At 44.9% G+C, this 21,141-nt stretch overlaps 1 protein-coding gene and 1 long non-coding RNA gene across 25 annotated transcripts in view; one reads left to right on the top strand and one right to left on the bottom strand.

Annotated features, from left to right (window-relative positions):
- Positions 1-1,489: 1,489 nt before the first annotated feature.
- LOC139182703 (uncharacterized) lies at positions 1,490-8,610 on the bottom strand. Its single transcript, XR_011566230.1, has 3 exons — positions 8,484-8,610; positions 8,139-8,198; positions 1,490-1,835 (listed from the first exon to the last, which is right to left on the bottom strand). It is a non-coding gene; the product is annotated as an uncharacterized lncRNA (long non-coding RNA).
- Positions 8,611-8,743: 133 nt separating this feature from the next.
- Positions 8,744-21,141, top strand: part of NRCAM (neuronal cell adhesion molecule) — a 317,222-nt gene continuing 304,824 nt past the window's right edge. For 11 of the 24 annotated variants that reach the window (XM_070787780.1, XM_070787777.1, XM_070787776.1 and 8 more), the window contains exon 1: positions 8,746-8,900. The gene's annotated coding sequence lies outside the window, so the exon portion shown is untranslated. Of the gene's footprint in view, positions 8,901-21,141 lie in introns of all 24 variants that reach the window. The other 13 variants (XM_070787763.1, XM_070787761.1, XM_070787774.1 and 10 more) reach the window with 2 other exon arrangements.

The raw sequence follows: 21,141 nt of genomic DNA, 5'->3' as shown, positions 1-21,141 counted from the left end.
TCACTTTAGCTTATATTTTCCTTATTTCTCAGTCATAATTATCATTTTAAACTCTTGCATGATATTTTCATCTTGTGCTACACCATAAGTTGTTAAACTATTAATATAGAGGTCCTCTAATTTTAGCAAGTTCAATCAAGGAGGAAGTGAAGTGATTTGATTTTTGAAAAAACAGTAGTCCTAGACAATCAAACAACTGGATAATCAAAACATTAAAGGACAGAAACACATTTACCTTTAAATGTAGGCTTTGGATGAAAATCCAGAAAGTTTTTCCAGCTAGGGAAGAATAGTCAGAAGGCACTTTTTCTGTACCTACAGCAACATCAGTCAATTTCAAGAAAATTTTATTATACCAATAATCCTTGCCTCAAAAAATATAAATTAAGATGAGATCCAAAATAAACTGTTAGTAAACCAAAATTATTTAAATCTAGAAGTAGCATTATTATTCTAACAATGTTTTAATACATCAGTATATCTATTATAGTATATTAAGAAACAGGTTCATTTTAGGATCTCCCCCAACAAGTGGTAGTGGCAGTGGGAGGCGGGGCAGGGAGGTTAGGGAAAGAATGCAATTGGAGATCAAAATACTAAATGTTTAAAAGTTATAAGCTATGTTCCATCTTCCTACCTTGATGAAGATGCCTTCAAAAAGATCTTGACATCCACATTTGACTTGAAAATTCTTGGAGTTCTGTTCCAGGACATGGTGGCATAGGGAGTGCAGCCCCAGACCCCAGCCCACGGCCCCCTCCCCGGCTTAGCTGTGAATCTTCAAGGGCTCAGGCATGCTTAGGTGAAGCTCCCAACCCACCTGTCCAAGTTCTGTCCACACCCCTGCATTAGCCACTTACCAGAACGCCAGTTGTTTGTTTTGCTGTTTGTTTTCCATCTTTATTAAGATATATTTGACATATAACTGTCTGTAAACTTAAGGTGTCCAATGAAATGATTTGATACATTATAAAATGGTTACCACAACATTAGTTAACACAACCATTTCCTCACATGTTTTTTTTTTTTTTAATATTAAGATATAATTGACATCTAACATTAGGTTACTTTCAAGTGTACAACATAATAATGACTTGATGTTTGTGTATCCTGTGAAATAATTACCACAGTAAGTCTAATATCCATCATCACACGTAATTATGGATTTTTTTTGTTCTTGTGATGAGAACTTTTAAGATGTACTGTCTTCAGGCCTCCAGTTACATATACCAGCAGAGCAGCTTTCTGTTAGGAGCCTGAGAAGGAAGACTTTGCAGGTCCTGAGGGGGTCCTGGGTACACAGACAAGGTCAGGAAGGAGAACAGGATGGCATGGGCTCTTGGGGGGGTGGGCAGAGCAAGGCTTCCTAAAGCACAAGGCCCAGGGCAGGATGGTACTGGACTTGCTCGTGTCCTATGGCTATCTGACATTTAAAAATATTGAACGACCTTACAGTAACATTTAAATTTTCTTTTAGAAAATACAAACGGAAAGACAAAGTCAGTTTTTATTAACCCAACACCTTTTTTCTTCTTTACAAAACCCCATGAAACACCAAATGAGAAAGCCAACCATTCAGGGAGACCCCAGGGTATTGTATCTGAAGCCATTCCTTTTCTTTCCTCCACAGTGAATTCATCTTCATTGCACTTGTCATCTGCCCCCTCTTAGACCAGATGAAGGGCACGGATCAAGAGTGCTTCTCAGCATCTCTGTTTCCAGAGCGACAGTTCCCTGTCCCTGATGACCCCATCTGCAACGGCTGATCGCACACAGACCTTGGCTGGTCCCACGTTCATCCAGCAGAACCTGTGTATGTTCTTGCAGACAGAAACCTGAGGAACAGATGGAGGAGTTGGCCATAAAACATGCTTGTTATCACAGAGAATGTTACTCCTCTTTCCGACTTAGTGCCCCAAGCATGGGGGCGGATTGAGCCGAGCAGAGGATCCTAGTGACTCAGAAGCTTCCAGGGAAGAAATCAACATATGGCAACCACTGAGGTCACACTTTCCTCCATTGCTTGTACATGGCATTCTTGACATAGGTATAGGGATGCTGTGTTGCCAAGCACCAGACAAGGAATGGGTTGTGTATTTCTGGATTCTGTCTGACACATACCCAAGCAGCACCACACAGGCACACAGAGTTCTGTGGTTACATGGCAGATGGTGAAGAGAGAGGCACGTCAGACTGATCAGTGTGTCTGCATCCGTGGAAACTTCCCACTGCTTACTGGTCAGGTGATCAATGAAACAGCACATCCTATTATTATTTATAGTATCTATAAATGTACATCCTGTTATTATTCATGGTGGGTAATCACCCACTCTGTAGCTCAGGAGGTGTGGCCCAGCTGAGACTATGGCTGGTGTCTAACAGCAGAACGGAGCAGGGCTGGGTGGGTACCTTGATGGCCAATCCCAGGCTTGGCTGTAGGAGCACAGTGTGACTCTGGGGCATGGAAGTCAGAGATTAGCCTCAGCCAAGTCACACTGATATCTCATCTGTTTTCCACAGTTGCTTCTTTACTCAGCACCACATCGCATCTTATGACAACTGTCGTTTTGTTCATCTGCCTCTTCCCTATCCTGAAAATGTAAATACTATGGCTCAGACAGTAAAGAATCTGCCTGCAATGCAGGAAACCTGGGTTCTATCCCTGGGTGGGAAAGATCCCCTGGAGTAGGAAATAGCAACCCACTCCAGTGTTCTTGCCTGGAGAATTCCATGGACAGAGGAGCCTGGCAGGCTACAGTCCATGGGTGGCAAAGCATCAAACACGACTGAGCGACTAACACTTCCATTATCCTGAAAATAAATGTGATGTCAGATGCAAAGTCAGTGTTCTGAAATGCACTTGGACAACTGTATCAGTGATGCATTTAGCAGTTTAAAGCCAGAAACATTGACTATCTCTTAAGTTGTTGCAGGTTGAGAAGCCATGGGGCTTCCCAGGTGGCGGTTGGTAGTGGTAAAGATCCCACCTGCCAATGCCAGAGACATGAGAGACACTGGTTCAGTCCCTGGGTTGGGAAGATCCCCTGGAGAAGGAAACAGCAACCCACTCCAGTATTCTTGCCTGGAGAATCCCATGGACAGAGGAGCCTGGCGGGCTACAGTCCATGGGGTTGCAAAGAGTCAGACATGACTTGAGCGAAATGAGGAGGAGAAGCCATGGGCTGGTGAACTAACTGGGCTCCTTGAGCTCTGGGTCTCTCTCACTAGGCTGCAGTCACAGGTCAGCCTGAGCTGAGGTCATCTCCAGGCTCTCCTAGGGGGTGATCTGCTCCCACGGCCACTCTGATGGTTAAGGCATGATTCTGCTCTTCATAAGATGTTGGACTGATGCCCACAGTTACAGGGGTCTCCCTCAGTTCCCTGGATGTGGACCTCTTATAGGACAGCCCCCAACATGGCAGCTGACTTCCCTCTGAGCAACAAGGGAAAGAAAAGGCAGCAAGACAGAAGCAGCCAGAGTCTTTTTTGTAACCTAACAACAGAAGTGGGCTTCTCAGGTGGCACGAGCGGTAAAGAACCCATCTGCCAGTGCAGGAGACATGAGATGCAAGTTTGATCCCTGGGTCAGGAAAGATCCCCTGGAAGAGGGTATGGCACTGCACTCCAGTATTCTTGCCTGGAGAATCCCATGGACAGAGGAGCCTAGCAGGCTACAATCCATAGCGTCACAAAGAGTTGGACACAACTGAAATGACGCAGCATGCAGCAGAAATGACATCCCACCACTTTTGCCAAATCATTCGTTCAGTGAGTCACTCGGTGCCTTCTACACTCAAGGAGAGGGCTTTATACCAGGACACACACACACCAGGAGGAGGGGTTAACTGGGAGCCATCTTAGAAGCTGCCCACTGTAACAACTGGTGCTTTCTGAAAATAATGGACTTTAATCCTCTTTCAAATAGAAGGGCTTTTGTTGTTGAGTTTCTGTAAGTCATGTCTAACTCTTTGTGACCCCATGGACTACAGCACGCCAGGCTTCCCTGTCCTTCACTGTCTCCCAGAGTTTGCTCAAACTCATGTTCATTGAGTTGGTGATGGCATCCAACCATCTCATCCTCTTTCGCCCCCTTCTCCTCCTGTTCTCAATCTTTCCCAGCATCAGGGTCTTTTCCAGTGAGTCAGCCCTTAAGAATCAGGTGGCCAAAGGATTGGAGCTTTATTGGAGAAGGGCTTTAAAAGTTACTAAGTTCACCACATCCCTGTCAGAAACCTAATGTAGCTGCTCAGCCAGAGAAGATGAAAACAACGATGACACTGGTGTAAGCCACTCTTAGGAAACAACCTTGTGACCTACTTGTAACTAAGGATTTGGCAAAAGTAGTGTGATGTTACTTCTGCTGCGTGCTAAGTCGCTTCAGTGGTGTCCAACTCTATGACCCTATGGACTGTAGCCTGCCAGTCTCCTCTGTCCATGGGATTCTCCAGGCAAGAATACTAGAGTGGGTTGTCATGCCCTCCTCCAGGGGATCTTCCTGATCCAGGGATTTAACCCACGTTTCTTATTGCTATGATAAATCTAAACAGTATATTAAAAAGCAGAGACATTACTTTGCTGACAAAGGTCCATATAGTCAAAGCTATGGTTTTTCCATTAGTCATGTACAGATATGAGAGTTGGACCATAAAGAGGCTGAGCACCAAAGAATTGATGCTTTTGAACTGTGGTGCTGGAGAAGACTCTTGAGAGTCCCTTGGACAGCAGAAGTCAAACCAGTCAATCCTAAAGGAAATTAACCCCGAATATTCATTGGAAGGACTGATGCTGAAGCTCCAATACTTTGGTCACCTGATGTGAACAGCTGACTCATTGGGAAAGACCCTGATTCTGGGAAAGATTGAAGGCAAGAAGAGAAGGGGGCGACAGAGGGATGGGATGGTTGGATGGCATCACTAAGTCAATGGACATGAGTTTCAGCAAAACCTGGGAGATAGTGAAGGACAGGAAAGCCTGGTGTGCTACAGTTCATGGGGTCACAAAGAGTTGGAGACAACTTACGGACTGAACAACAACCGTACTACTATGGAACACTTTTTCTTAGAGTTCCACCCTCTTTTAACATAGAGTTCGGCCTACAGGCTGAAGAAATGCTCTTGGTTACCCCCAGAATTATCAAGTGACATCGTTAAAGTTTTTGTTTTTTCTTTCTTACCTAGCCTAGCCCAACATCTTCATTTCAGGTGTGGAAACTGACTGAGAGAGGAAATAACCTGCTGGTGGCCACACAGCTCAGGATGGTGTTGGGTCCCAGTTAGGTTTTGGTGAACTTAATGTTGGGTTTAGGGCAGGGCCGCCTGCAGTCTGAGAGACCTGAAGCATGGCTGGGGATTAAGAAAACAAGGATGAGAAGTACGGTCAGGGAAGAAAAGAAGTGGAAGAAGAAAAAAAGGAGAGGGAGAATTCCAAGAAAGAGAAACAGGATAGCAAGAGTGGGGAAGGAGAAAGACTAAAAGCTTATTCACCTCAGGTACCACTGGGGGGCTCCATGACCTGCCCATGCAGCTGCTCCAATCCTCTAAGGTTCTGGTGCATCCATGGAACAACAAACTTTTAGTGCCTTTTAAAAGGCAGCAGAGTGCAGTGGTTTTGGCTGTGGCCTCTGGAGCCAGAATGCACAGGCTGCAATCCCAGCTCTGCCTCTAGCTTTGTGACCTATGCAAGCTCTAATACTTAACCTCTCTTTCCTCATTTTCTAAAATGTGAATGATAACGGGGACACACTGCTTGGGGTGGCCATGGGCTTGGTGAAATTAATAAATGTAAAGTGCTTACTATTCTTACTGTAGTGCAGGGCCCAGGCCAAATTCTCTTATCAGCAAGTGATGGGACAGCCAGGCTTATGTTATTCTCAGCCCTCACCTGGGTTTAAGGATGGAGTAAAGCTTGGGATACAGGATGGGGTGAGGCTTAGGGATGAAATAAGGGGCGGCAGTTAAGGTAAGGAGGTGTATGTATCACTGCAAAAACGGGAGTGATAGTCACTGGGTCGTGCCTGACAGTTTGTCACCCTGTGGACTAGCCCCACAGGCTGCTCTGTCCATGGGTCACTGCGAATATGCAGCCAAATCAGAGTGCCTCATGCATTGCCAGACAAACCAAACGGATAGTCTTTTTGCCCACTCAGGCATCCTTCTAATCCTTTCCCTTCATCCTCCCTTCATTTCAGCTCTTTATGTAACAGCTGTTTGGTTCTCCCTGTAGAACTGCAAAGCAGTTGAATAAGCTGGAAATTAAAACTATTCAATATATAATCATTTTATAGTATTACAAGTATTGTGTGTGTGCTCAGTCGTGTCCAACTCTTTGCAACCACATGGACTGTAGCCCACCAGGCTCCTCTGTCCATGAGATTCTCCAGGCAAGAATACTGGAGTGGGTTGCCATTTCCTGCTCCAGGGGATCTTCCCTGACCCAGGGATTGAACCCACATCTCTTGTGTCTCCTGCATTAGCAGGCAAATTCTTTACCACTGTGCCACCTGGGAAGCGCATTACAAGTATTATGCAGTATCAGAATTACTTAGTGTTGCCGTCACCATGGTTCCCATTTTCTCCAGAACTTTTCACCTCTTCTGTCTTTGTTCTTTTTATTTAAGTATGTATTTAGCTGACAGACGTCTGGTCACACAATTGCTTTTCAAATAGAAAAGTATGTATTATGTCATAGACACTGTGCAGTGCTTTAAACTGACCCTAACAATAACCCCGAGTATTAAGTGTTGCTATTCTGTTGTAAACTATACTTGGAGAAACTGTCACTTGCCCGAGATTCCTTCCTGTCTTCATTCCTTCAGCATCCCCCAAGTATCAAACAGAAGGACGTGCAGGACAACCCGGGTCTCAAGGCACTTGCTGAGGTGAGGAGGGAAGTGAAGGGGCTGAAGCCCTTTACATAGGTGGGAATGATGAGATGGTGAGATGAGTTACATGATTGTGGCTCCATTTGTTTGGGTGGGAAATAAGGTCACACAAAAATAAGACAGACAATCCACATTAAGAAGTTCAATTTTGTGGAGTCAGACATGCAAACATGTCACTCAAATGTGACAAGTACTATTACAATGAAACACAGGGATTTGGGAAAGACCTTACAGAGGAGCTAGCAACTGAGCAAGACTCTGAGGGATGAACATGAGTTTTCCAGATGAAAAAAGATGGAAGAATATTCTAGATGGAAGAAATCTCACATCCAGAGACTCAGAGTTATGAAAATTCTTTTCATTGGAGATGGAGAGTGAAGTTAGGGACAGACTGTGAGGAAGTGTGCCGGAAAGACTGGAGTTCACTTTACAGGCAAAAGAGAGCCAGACCAGACTTTTAAGTAAGGGTATCATAGAATCACATTCTTTTTGTTTTTTAAAAAAGAATAATTCAGAGGAGGATTTGGACAATTTGCAGAGAGGTGGGAGGTACCCAAGAGGTGGGGTAAGGACCAGGGCAGGAAGAGTGATGGGACTGAGGGAACAACTCTGAAAAGATCCATTAGCCAGAGATCACAATGTTTCAGGAACAGGAGGTGGCTGGAGGTACGTGGCTGGAGCACCCTTTGGCTGGTGGGAAGAGAGGATGAGTGATGGAGCAGCAGGAGAAAGAAAAGGCTGCTCACTGGCATGCCTGGTGCTGTGGGTTGAAGTGGCAAGTTCACATTGAAGGTAGAGTACAGCAGAGGAGTCATCAGGACCTTGAAGTATGACCCTATGCCTTTTTTATTCCTGAATCCCGCCCCAGCACAGGGCCTGGAGCCTGGGGATGAGGAAAGGGGATGCGGGGTTCCACTAAAGTCTTCTTGAATTAACCGAGAGAAGAAGGCAATAAGGCTCCAGCAGAGGGGAGGGAGGGCTGGCGCCCGCAGTAAATGGTCAAGTGAGGTGACGCCTGGTGGCTGGGAAGAAGTCTAGGGAGGCCAGGCCGCAAACCTGTGAGGAGCTTGAGAGTCAGGCTAGGGATCTTGGACATCAGCTAGCATGCAGCTCAGAGCGGGCTCCGGAGTCTGAACCTTGCAGCCCGCAGTGTGTTGGCTAAAATACTACTCATTTAGAAAATCGTAACTCTCTTTACCTTGCAAATAATTCTCCATAAATACTCTCAAATCTGAAAAATAGGCGAATGTGAACTAACCCTGTTCTCTGGGACCAGAAGATCCAACTCCCGCCCGGAACAGACAGCTAAAGCTTCCCTCTTTGGAAAGAAGAGGTGCAAAACAAAAAGACGTCAGTTTCAACCATCCCAACTGGTGAGTTTCGAAGAAATTAAATGGTTTAAAAGAAGGTGTAGCCGGGGCAGACCACAGACCTCGCACAGAAACCTAAACCCAGGAGAGTGGTATTTCAAAACCACTCATTATTTTCTGGAACATCTTTTGTAGCCAAATTCCAGATCCCAGCTATCTTCGTTCCCGGAACGCTCCCCCCGCCCCCGCCCCCGCCCTCCCCAGGCCCCCATCCCCACCCCGACAGCCACCACCTCACGCGCTGGCAGGATGACGTGGGTTGGTGATGGCGCGGCCGCTCAGGTGAGGGGCCACCCAGTCCCCGGAGGCGCTGGCGGCCAGAGCCCATTGGCCACAGCAGCAGCTGGGGCGGGAGGGGAGAGGCGGGGGAGACCGGGGGGGAGGGGGAGCGCGAGGTGGGGGCGGATCGCGCAGCGGGCCCCGCGGGCGGAGGGAGAGCGGCGCACGGGGAGGGGCCGGGAGGGCGCATTGGCGGGGGCGCGCGGGCGCCGGGCCAGCCCTGCTTCGCCTGGGTCGCCGGCTGACGCGCGCCGCAGTCGGAGCCTGAGCCGCGCGGGCGCAAGGGACGGCGCAGGGCTGCCGGAGGTACAGCTTCGTCGGAGACTGAAGACACCGGCGCTCGGGGCCGAGGGTGGGCGCGGCGTAAGAAAGTGAGTAGCTCCGTGCGTGGCTGACAGTGACACTCGGTCCCGCTCGCGGGCGACGGCTGTAACGGAGGAGGACGCGGGGGTCGGCCGTGTTGTCAGCGGGACACCGGAATACCAGGGTTTCCTAGAGCCGCGCCAGCTCTGCCTGCGGCAGGGCCAACCTGGTCATCAACTCCCCCCTTCTCCTCCGGAGCCGGGTGCGGGCCAGGCTGAGATACAGTGGCGTCGGCGGGCCCCCCATCACCTCCCCAGACTGTGGCCAACTTGTGCATCCGTGCCCCCCACTTTCCGGGAAGCCCTGTCTGGAGGTGGCTTTGGGGGCCATTGGGCCTGGAGAAACTGCTGGAGCCGGCACTGCGGCTTTCTGGGCAGGAGAGCGGAGGGCACGGGCTGTCACGCCGCAGGGCCGGCAGGGCTGGGAGCGCAGGTGCGGAGCCGGCGCGCTCGGGCGTATGCGCGTTCCGGCCCCGGCAGACACAGCTGGGCGTGGGCTTTGTTCGGATGCGCTCACACCTGCGCGGATCGCCGGAGTTCAGGGGCGAGCCGACCTCCACTCTCCCCAGCCTGGAGAGAACTTGGGGAACCAAGGATGGGAGACAGGAGAGACACCCGAAAGCAATAGGGTGGGAGGCTTTCCGAAGGCTTTGTCGGCCCTACAGGTGCAGGTCCCCGGGGCCCCGGCGCCTCGCCTGGCCTCTCGGGGCTGGGACTTGTTGGGGCTGGCTCGCCGGGGCTTGAGGCTGACTCAGAAGAGCCCCTTCCCTGCCCAGGCTCCCACCGGTGGGATCTGGCAACAGCTTCGCTCCGGGATGTTGTGTTGAGCTGGCCGTCACCACCGGCTCGGAGCATCCATCTCCCGGCGAGCGCCATCTGTGCAGCGCACCGCCCCCGGCACTGGGCATGTCGTGCGGGTGGGCGCCGCAGCGCGCGAGTCCCCGGCCATACAGCAACCCAGCCATTCCCTGCCCGCATCTGCCCGTGCGCAGAGGGGGAACCCGGGTGCCGCTGTGCAAGGAGTCATTTCTCCCAGAGCTGGGTACTCTGGGCAGCAAGCACCGCCGGAGGGTTCTCTCTGGACCCGGTGCGAGGGGGTTGGGAGGGGTGGAGAGGGGTCAGGTTGGTAAGCAAGACGCTCCCCTCCCCTCCCGGTCACCTCCCCTCCCGCCCGCCACCTGGACCGCAGCAGCATCTTCTGTCCCCCGCGCTCTCCGGGGGGCCGTCCCTGCGCAGTTGCGAGCGAAGGGGAGGGCGCCTAGCGCTGGCGTGCCTTTCCCACCCAGCCTCTCCTGTCGTTTTCACTCTAGCAGTTCCAGCCAGAGACTGCATCCAGCGCAGAGCAGTCAGTCCTAAGAGCAAAGTGTTCTTTTCCTTCCTGATCCCGCGTGGTTAAGGCGCAGAGGTGCAGCTCTGAGGGATGGGACCTCTCCTTGCCCCAGGCGCTAGCGAGAAGAGATGGAGGAGAGAGTCGTGCGTCGGGAGACAGTTATGCACCAGCAGCTCCCCCTGGGGCTCTCCAGGAAGGAACACAGTAGCCACTGAATACAAACGTATGGAAGGAGGTTGGGCTACTTTGGTTCACACTGTTTTTGCTAACCGTGCCCTGTTATTAAAATATTGTAATAATAGCTTACGAGTAAATGAGACCTGCCAGAAGTACTGAAGTGGATTTAGGCAATTGGATACTTTGATCTTTACGGGTAATGAGAGTCTGAGCGCGCGTCGGAGGTGCGGGGCGCTGTGCATGTTACATGTATCTATCATCTCAATTTTCACAGCAGCCACATGTTAAAAATTAGGAGACTGGAGACAGGTCAAGTAACTTTCCCAAGGCCACATAGCTAGGAAATGAGGAAGCAAGGATTAGCTTTTTGTCCATCCAGGACTGAAAATGTGGCCTTTTGGAAGCTTGTCATCAGTTTAGGGGAAGCCTAAAATCACCCAGTGTTCAAAATCAAGGACATATTGTAAGCCCATTTAATTCTGGCCCCTGCAGACCTCCTAGTAGCAGTCAATATTGTAATTCAGTGAATTGTACTGTGAAATAGCCTTTTTTACTGCACTGTATTGCCCCTCAATTCCTTTACATGTTCCTTTATTTCTGTTAGCTTTTAAGTACTTGGCTGTTAACCCACAGTACAACCAGTTACAGTCACTGGACTGTTCTTAGTGACTATGACCCCTTGCGATTCCAGAGAGGCTGAGAGGTTCCTGGCACATCAGAATTTTTAAGAAAACTTGAAGAAAAGGCAAACGTTTCCATTTGGCATACATACATTTCGATTTCAGGTCCCCAGCCTTGAATCTTTTGACTGTGGCAGTTTTCCTCCTCAAATTGGGTGTTGATTTTGAATAAGACCCTAGTGTAGAATCTTAGGAAAGCGTTAGCTATCCTAAGTGTATGACTGGGGCACATTTATAAAGATGCTCCTTGTTGACTGAAAGAAACAAGAATTTGAAGGAAAGTGAAATCAGTTCTTCCTGGAATAGCTTTTAGGATGATTGTAATTGACTGACCAATTGGAAAAATGAATTCATTTTGCTTTCTTAATCCTACTGACTCATGGTCTTTTTTTCAATTTGCCTTTTACTTTGTTACAGGAAAGTTGCTAAACATTTCAGGCAATTCAGGAATTTCAGAGCTGTAAGGAAACACTGTTCCTTAACCTTTGGGTTTCCAAATGAATACAGTGGGGCTCAGAGAGGTCACCCAGCCGATTAACATAGGGTAGTGGTGAGGTCTTTGGGCTGTAGGCCAGTCTACTTACAACGCAGCAGGGACAGTAAATGAAAAGCAAAGTCATCTTCGGAAATGGTACTTCCGGTGAGGCTGATGTGAGAATGCGTTGGGTGTGAGTGCTTCAGGAGGGTGAGAGGGTGCTAAGAATGTGTACACTTGGACTGTAGAAAATTTCCTTAAGAATATTTCAAATAATTCTTTCATGTAGGATAGTTTTCCTTGTATGATCAGTTAAATAGAAATAGAACCTGTGGATATGATGTAGTGTATGTACAAGGGAGCTATTTAATGGCCCCCCTCATGAAGCTTTTCTGGTAAAGAGATACTTTCATTCATTCATTCATTTATTCACATTTACTGAGTGTGTGGCCTGCTGTCCTAAGCCCTGGGGATGCAGTGTTGAGTAAAGCAGAGCTCCTGCCCTCAGGGAGACTAATACTGGTTTTTATCATTTATGGCTACAGACTTACACAGATTCTTTTCCCATGTATCATAATATGCAGTTGATAAACTTGCATAGACTGAATACACGGTGTAACTGTGTTCAAATCAAGCAACAGACCTTTATGAAGGTCCAAGAAAGCCCTCTTGTGGCTCCTACCGGTCATTACGTTCCCCTAAGGGTAACCTCCAAGACACCAGGCTTTTAATTCCTGATTGTCTCACCATGAGATCATAAGGTCTTTGTCTTAGTTAGCTTGGGCTGCTGTACAAAGCACATAGATTGGGCAGCTCATAAACAGACATTCATGCTCTTATAGATGTTCTAGAGTCTAGAAGTCCGAGACCAGAGTGTCAGCCTGGGTTCTGGTCAGCTGTTTTCCTGGCTGGCAGATGGCTCCCTGTGTGCGAATATACCCTTTCCTCAGACTGCACCTATGAAGAGTTCCCTCTCTTCCTCTCCTATAAGGCCGTGGAGCCTATTGAGTTAGGACCCCACCCATATAATCTCATTTCACCTTGTGGCTTAGTCTCTTAAGTCGTGTCCAACTCTTTGCAACCCCGTGGACTGTAGCCCACCAGGCTCCTCTGTCCATGGGATTTTCCAGGCAAGAATACTGGAGTAGGTTGTCATTTTCTTCTCTAGGAGAACTTCCAGACCCAGGGATTGAACTTGGGTCTCCTGTGCTGTAAGTAATCCCCTGTATCACAGGAGGATTCTTTACCAACTGAGCCACCAAAGAAGCCCCATTTTACCTTAATGATCTCCTAAAAGTGCCCTATCTCCAAATACAGTCACATTGAGCATCAGGGCTTCAACAGATGGCTTTGGGGGCCACAGTTCAGTCCATAACGTCAATTTGCTGCCTCTGCCAGCCGCCTTTGGAGTCTCATCCTCATTTCCAAAGAACATTTCCCATCTGAGAAGCATGGTAACCCATAGCAGATTCAACTAAAATATGGAGCTCCTTGGGTATTCTTTTATAGGACATTTTGTCTGTTTGTATCCAAAGACTGCTTGAGGTCAGGCTTCAAGTACTAGTGTGTGTTTGTTAGTCGCTCAGTCATGTCAGACTCTGTGCAACCCCATGGACTGTAGCCCGCCAGGCTTCTCTGTCCATGGGGATTCTCCAGGCAAGAATACTGGAGTGGGTTGCCATTCCCTTCTCCAGGGGATCTTCCCAATTCAGGGACTGAACATGGGTCTCCTGCATTGCAGATTCTTTACTCTCTGAATCACCAGGGCTGAGATGGTTTGGAATGATTGGAATTTACAAAATACATTTAGAAGCACCTTTGCTTTTATGTTTCATGTTTCCCCCACCTCAAGGAACCCAGAACTTTCCTTCCAGGTGAGGACCTAGGAGAAGGCAGGTCTCTGCTAGCTTCCAGAGATGCTAGGGGCAAGAAGCCAGTGGCATATTTTATTTAACCTTTGTCCACCCAGAAAAATGAAAAGCCCCTTTGGTTTGAAAGAGTCTTTATTGGCATCAAAGGCTAAAGTTTCTAAGAACAAGAAAATGTGCCACAAGGAACTGATGAATGTTGATTTCCCCTCTCAAAATATGAAGGAGAGGGTGGCATGGAGAAAATATGGGAATGGCTCTGCCGCCAGTTTTAGCAATGCTAACATGTTCAATGTCAGGTTGTCTTTAGATGGGGGGAGCAAATGCAAGATATTTGTAGAAAACGTGAATTTATTTGCTGTTACTTTTTTATTGTGGTGTTTATATATATTTAACATAAAATCTACTGTTTTAACCATTTTTAACTGTGGGGGCTTAGTGGCATCAGTTCACATTGCTGTGCAGCCATCTGTGCTGTGATGTGCTAAGTCACTTCATTCGTGTCCGACTCTTTGCGACCCCATGGACTGTAGCCCGCCAGGCTCCTCTGTCCATGGAATTCTCCAGGCAAGAATACTGGAGGGCTTACCATGCCTTCCTCCAGAGGATCTTCCCGACCCAGGGATCGAACCTGTGTCTCTTACGTCTCCTGCATTGGCAGGCGGGTTCTTTACCACTAGCACCATCACCCCTGTCCATCCCCAGAACTTTTCTCGTCTTCCCAAACTGAAACTCTTTGTCCATTAAAACAGTAACTCCCCGTGCCCCCCGCCAGCTCTTGTTGAATATCATTCTACTATCTGTCTTTGCATTGGACACCCTGATTACCTCATGAGTGGAATCATACAGTATCTGTATTTTTCTACTGGCTTAAGTCACTTAGCATAATGTCTTCAAGGCTCATCCATGTGTCAGAATTTCCTACCTTTTTAAAAACTGAATAATATTCCATTGTATGTACATACGGTGTTTTTTTAAATACATCTGTCAATGCATTAGGCTGCTTGCATGTTTTGGCTATTGTAAATAATACTGCCTTGAACATGGGTGTATAGATCTATCTTTTTGAATCACTGCCTTCATTTCTTTTGGGTATATACCCAGAAGTAAGATTGCTCAGTCGTGTGGTAGTTCTACTTTAATGTTTTGCAGAACCACTGTTTTCCATGGCAGCTGTTTTACATTTTACATTTCCAGGAGCAGTGCATAAGAGTTCAGTATTTCTGCATCTTCACTGACACATACATTCTCTTTTGTTGATATTAGCCAGCCTCATGGGTGTAAAGAACTATAACTGTTACTTTTGAAAGGCATAAGTTAATATGACATGTATTATGAATAAGCTACTCAGTGTTTTATAACTTAATGGTTTATTGTTTACCAATAAGGAAATGTGTGGTTCCTTCCAAGTGTTAATTGAGCCTATACTTTGTGCAGAGCACGAAATGGATGCTGTGGGATTTGTGTCTTAGTCCAGGAGAAACCAGCCTTGGAGACACACATTTATGTGATTTTTTAAAAAAACTGTTGAATTAGAGTATTATATGTCTATAGTTCTCTTGTCCTAAGTGATTTTGCTCTGAGGTTAGATTCCATGTTGGGCTTCCCCTGTGGCTCAGCTGGAAAAGAATCCACCTGCAATGCAGGAGACCTGGGTTCGATCCCTGGGTTGGAAAGACCCCCTGGAGAAGGGAAAGACTACCCACTCCAGTGTTCTGGCCTGGAGAATTCCATGGAGTTTCAAAGAGAGCAACTTTCCCTTAGATTCCATATTAGTATGCTTTTATTTTATTAAAAAATTTGACACCATTATTGTAACCCAGATGAAGAGCACATTTGCCTCATATCTGGAAACAGAAAGACAGTATGCTGACTGTTTAGGGATGTGCCTGAGTTGTCAATTACAAGTCTGTATTAGGCATTTCTCCCCACCACAGAATCTTCAAAGGTGACAGTAAACTCACCACCCAATTATAATTGCATAGCTGAGCTAATAAGGAAGATGTGGTGTCAGTGTCATTGACCTATTTTATTGGCCTACAAGCTTGAAATTTCAAATGAGAAAAGGTTAATTTTTAAAAGTCTTATACAGGGTTTCCCTCAAGTGACTGAAAATCTAGTGAATATAAGAAGTACCAGGCAAAAACAGAAATATAAATCAGTGGAACAAAATGGAAAGCCCAGAGATTAATCCATGCACCTATGGGCACCTTATCTTTGACAAAGGAGGCAAAAATATACAGTGGAGAAAAGACAATTTCTTGAATGAGTGGTGCTGGGTAAACTGGTCAACCACCTGTAAAAGAATGAAACTAGAACACTTTCTAACACCATACACAAAAATAAACTCAAAATGGATTAAAGATCGAAATGTAAGAACAGAAACTATAAAATTCCTAGAGGAAAAACATAGGCAGAACACTCTCTTACATAAATCACAGCAAGATCCTCTATGACCCAGCTCCCAGAGTAATGGAAATAAAAGCAAAAATAAACAAATGGGGCCTAATTAAACTTAAAAGCTTTTGCACAATGAAGGAAACTATAAGCAAAGTGAAAAGACAGCCTTCAGAATGGGAGAAAATAATAACAAATGAAGCAACTGACAATTAATCTCAGAAATATACAGACAGCTCATGCAGCTCAATACCAGAAAAATAAACTACCCAATCAAAAAATGGGCCAAAGACCTAAATAGACATTTCTACAAAAAAGACATACAGATGGCTAACAAACACATGAAAAGATGCTCAACATCACTCGTTATCAGAGAAATGCAAATCAAAACCACAATAAGGTACCATCTCACGCCGGTCAGGATGGCTGCCATCAACAAGTCTACAAACAATAAATGCTGGAGAAGGTGTGGAGAAAAGGGAACCCTCGTACACTGTTGGTGGGTATGCGAACTAGTACAGCCACTATGGAGAACAGTGTGGAGATTCCTTAACAAATTGGAAATAGAACTGCCATATGACCCAGCAATCCCACTGCTGGGCGTACACACCAAGGAAACCAGAATTGAAAGAGACACATGTACCCTGATGTTCATTGCAGCACTGTTTACAATAGCCAGGACCTGGAAGCAACCTAGATGTCCATTGGCTGACTAATGGATAAGGAAGCTGTGATACACATACGCCGTGGAATATTACTCAGCTATTAAAAAGAATGCATTTGAGTTGGTTCTAATGAGGTGGATGAAACTGGAGCCTTTTATACAGAGTGAAGTAAGTCAGAAAGAAAAATACCAATACAGTATATTAACATATATATATGGAATTTAGAAAGATGGTAACGATGACCTTATATACAAGACAGCAAAGGAGACACAGATATAAAAAACAGACTTTTGGACTCTGTGGGAGAAGGCGAGGGTGGGATGATTTGAGAGAATAACATTGAAACATGTACATTAACATCTGTGAAATAGATGACCAGTCCAAGTTCGATGCATGAAGCAGGGCACTCAAAGCTGGTGCACTGGGACAACCCAGAGGGATGGGATGGGGAGGGAGGTGGGAGCGGGTTTGGGATGGGGGGACACAGGTATACCCGTGGCTGATTCATGTCAATATATGGCAAAAACCAGTACAAAGCTATAAAATAATTAGCCTCCAATTAAAATAAATTAATTAGTTTAAGAAAAGAAGTGCCAGTGATAAAGGGAATAAACCTACAATTTCTTATCTACTCCACATACTGTTCAAATGGCTTATTCTGTTTAAAAACAGGAATGACAAACAAATCTTGCCCTGTCTTAATTGTTTCCTGGTTATCTTCCATATTGTTCCCTGCTAAAGCCTTGTTTAATTCACATGAAAGTGAAAGGACACATTACTATCCAGTGAAAATGATACTTAAAACTTTCTTCTTGGGACTTCCCAGGTGGTCCAGTGATTAAGAATCCGCCTTTTAATGCAGAGGATGCAGGTTTGATCCCTAGTCTGGAAACTAAGATCCCACATACTGTGGGACAGCTAAGCCCATGTGCTTCAACTAAGACCCAATGCCGCCAAATAAATAAATGAAAATAAAAAAATAAAATAAGAATTAAAAAGATTCTTCTTATTAAATGATGATAGGAAGGGCTGGAAAGAATATTTTGAGTATACATCCATATTCATACGTGTATTTGAATTTTCTGATGTGCGTGGCGTATTGGTTTAAAGTCCTCTGGAATCAAGAAAATAGATTCCCAAGGCCATCTGAGGGAATCCTGTAGGAGGTCTTCAACTGTGTAATATGCAGTGAATTTGATTTATCTTTCTCAAGTGGGCTGAGAGCATTCAAAAAATTCAGTAGATGTATTCGACGCGGACTGATCGTTTCTCCAAATTTCAACTTTAAAGCTAATTTCATGCCACTTTTCAGTGCCCCTGGCGTTTGAATGGTGTGATTTACAGCATACATTTTGGACGAACATTCCAAACTCCTGTTAAACACCCTTAACAGATTCTCTCTCAAGGGAAAGGGAAGGGGAAATGTAGTAATCTTCCATTCGTTATGCCTTTAAGGTAAAAATGGACTGTCGAAAGTGTTTCGTCCTGGAGCTTTTGGGTCTTTGAGGAGGGATGGCTGGAGCTGGTGCGCCGCTGCCTTCCAGAGCCCTGTGCGGCTTTTCAGTCCCTCACCTCAATAGGGAGCTGAAAGGACAGAAGTGAACAAAGGAGGTCTGTTTTGCCTGCCCCACTTGCTGGGCTGTTGTCTTGGCCCTTTTCAGCGAAGGAGGGGCGGGGGGAGCTGGGTCAAAGTTGAAGAACACTGAAAAGGAATTCAAGCTTCATGTTGAAGTTTGAATTATAGCTTCAGTTAGAGTGCCGAGTAGATTAGTTTGAATTGAAATTTTTGAATCTGGGGAAGCTTAAGTGACAGATGGTGCTGGAACCACATCCAGAGAGCTAGATGTTGAGTGCTGAAGCTAGGCACTCGGTAAACATCTAGTTAACTGACAAAAGTTTTCAAATTGTAGGAAGTTCAGTTCGATGTTGTGCACCCCATTAACACGCTGGGCCGCGTGAATTAGGGGAGGCCCCTGCGTCTGGCATACACTCAGATGTACTGGTCCTCCACTAATTGCATTGCAAATACTCTGGCTGTCCTGCCCCTTCCCCGCTAGGCTCCAGTGAAATAAACACAGAAATGCCCGATCAGCGTCCCTTGTAAAATCTCATCACAGTGTTTTGGTATTGATTGTTGTGGTATATGACAAGATAAATCGGGCCTAAATATTGACTATTCAGTGCTGTTTCCTATATGAGTGTATTTATGCAGAGTGATTTCAGCTTTCTGCTTCTTGTAGGAGTCCATCACCATTATAGGTTCTATTGAAGTTTTTAACACAGTACGTGGTTTCCTCATTCAGTTTGGTCAGGAGCATCTGATTTAGAATATTTCTGAAGGAGAAGTCAGCTGTGTATATAACTGGAATAATCATATAGCTACTGGAAAGTCAGGGTTATTGAAATAATTTGTGGGTAATTTGTGATTTTTAAAATGTTTTATTTTATATTATAGTTCATTCATAATGTGTTAGTTTCAGGTGTACAGCAAAATAATTCAATTATACATATACATGTATCTATTCCTTTCCAAATTATTTTCCCATTTAGGCTGTTACAGAGTACTGAGCACAGAGTTCCTGTGACCATTTAAATGACTTGATGATATAGTTTTGTTCTGATGGTTAGTAGCATGATAGTGAAAAGCCTTTTTATATACATTTAATACATTCAAATGAAGAGTTCTGCTGTTAGCAGAATAATGATGAAATGATGGTAATATGAACAAAACAGTAAAATAAAAATTTAGAGATAATTAATAGTGTAATATAAACAAAAGTGAATTGACTTCAGATTTGATTATATAACTTAAACCACATGTTGTATTTTACATAAATCATGATATATACTTTGTATGTCTCATATTAATAGATTTTAAGGTAACTTGCATTTTCATAGTTGGGATAGGGTTTAAAAGCTCCATGGCTCTGTATGTGTTTCTAGTAAGAGTTATCGTGGTACAAAATCATACTGGAAGGTATAATACATTAAGGGCTTATTGCTGTCCCCAAACTCTGAGGGAACTCATTAAACAGCAGGGAAGGTGGGAATTTGCGGTCAGGTTTATTTGCTTGGACTGGGATTGGAAGAGTCGAGATTAGTGAGTATGAAGAATTCAAATGGAAGGAAGGCTCAGGTGAGAATTGTGACATCCCAGAGAAGTCTCCTCTGGCAGAAGGAGCGAGAGACATTTTAGGTAATGAGGAGAGAATGAAAGAGTGATCGAAAGAGAATAACTTATTCATAAAATCTGAAAAGGAGAAAGGAGAATAAAAATGTTTGTGTCAATTGCTTGGCTAATGGAGACTAATCTCCATAGCATCCAATACCAAATATATTTATAATTTTTTAAATTTAAATATAGTTGATTTACAGTGTTGTGTTAGTTTCAGGTATGTAGCAAAACGATTCGTGTGTATATATATATATATATATATATATATATATATATTTTATATTCTTTTCCATTATAGATTATTACAAGATATCGAGTTTGATTCCCGATGCTATACATTAGGTCCTTGCTCTTTGCCTGTTTTATACATAGTGGTGTTATATGTTGATCCCAAACTCTTGATTTATCCATCCCCTCCTTTCTAAATATTTTAAAAAGATTTTATTTTGGCACTTTAGGTCACTGAAGTAACTTGACATTAGAAAATAGAAATAACTCATAGGTCACTCTGAAAAACAAAAACTGATAGTACATTATTTATTTTGGGGAAAAAAGACATTGAACAGAATTCACCAGGAGTCAAAAGGTTAGTTCTTTCAGCATAACACAGTTAAATTCTTCGTGAGATCATCTCTTCTCTCCAGCTTTTTGTTCCTCTATATACAGATGGCTCCAGCTAGAGAAAATTAAATATATGAAAATGGGAACTTGCCAAGCATATTTGGGGTGATTATTAAGGTTAAAGAAGATTTTTCACTTTGCACAAGGATGATATGATGAGTGTGTGTGTGTGAGTGTGTGTGTGTGTGTGCATGTATGTGCACACACTAGTCACTCAGTCCTGTCCAACTCTGTGTGACCCCATGGACTGTAGCCTGCTAGGCCCCTCTATCCAGGGGATTCTCCAGGCAAGAATACTGGAGTGCATTTGCTCCTATCAAAGTTGAATTCACAAATAGTTTTTCAAGACTATCTAAAAAGTAGATGAATAAAGAACATGATAGATACTAATACCAAGTGGAACTCAAGCAAATAAGGCTAAATAAAAATCAGTGAAGAGGTAGACAGGTGGTAGGTGAGGGGAACTGCCTTGATTGTATGAGAATATTTGATATTTGCTCTTGATAACATTGAGAGGCCCAATTCTTTCATGAAAAAGGAAAGCTGATAACAAAATTGTCATCCAGATAACCCAGGCATTTTTGGCTTTGCTCATGATAGAATTCTGTCAGCCTTACCCAGTCTTCTACGCATGGAAGCCCAGTGTTCTGTTCCATGAGGAACCTCAGCTGCATTTCTCATGCATGGTAATGTGTATGCACAAGTCCCCATGTTTGATGAATGAACGAATGTATGAATAAATAACTGAATCCATGAATGTTGCAAAATGTCAAGTGGATCTTTGGTTGGAGAAAATTCAAGGGATTTTGTCCCCCACCCTGTTTCAGGACATAAACAATGAAGTCTAGACCGTAGAAAATCC

This window comes from Bos indicus, chromosome 4 (genome assembly GCF_029378745.1).
Source record: "Bos indicus isolate NIAB-ARS_2022 breed Sahiwal x Tharparkar chromosome 4, NIAB-ARS_B.indTharparkar_mat_pri_1.0, whole genome shotgun sequence".
Lineage (NCBI taxonomy): Eukaryota > Metazoa > Chordata > Mammalia > Artiodactyla > Bovidae > Bos > Bos indicus.
Note: the sequence above shows the minus strand (reverse complement) of the source record. Positions and strands in the feature narration are given on the sequence as shown.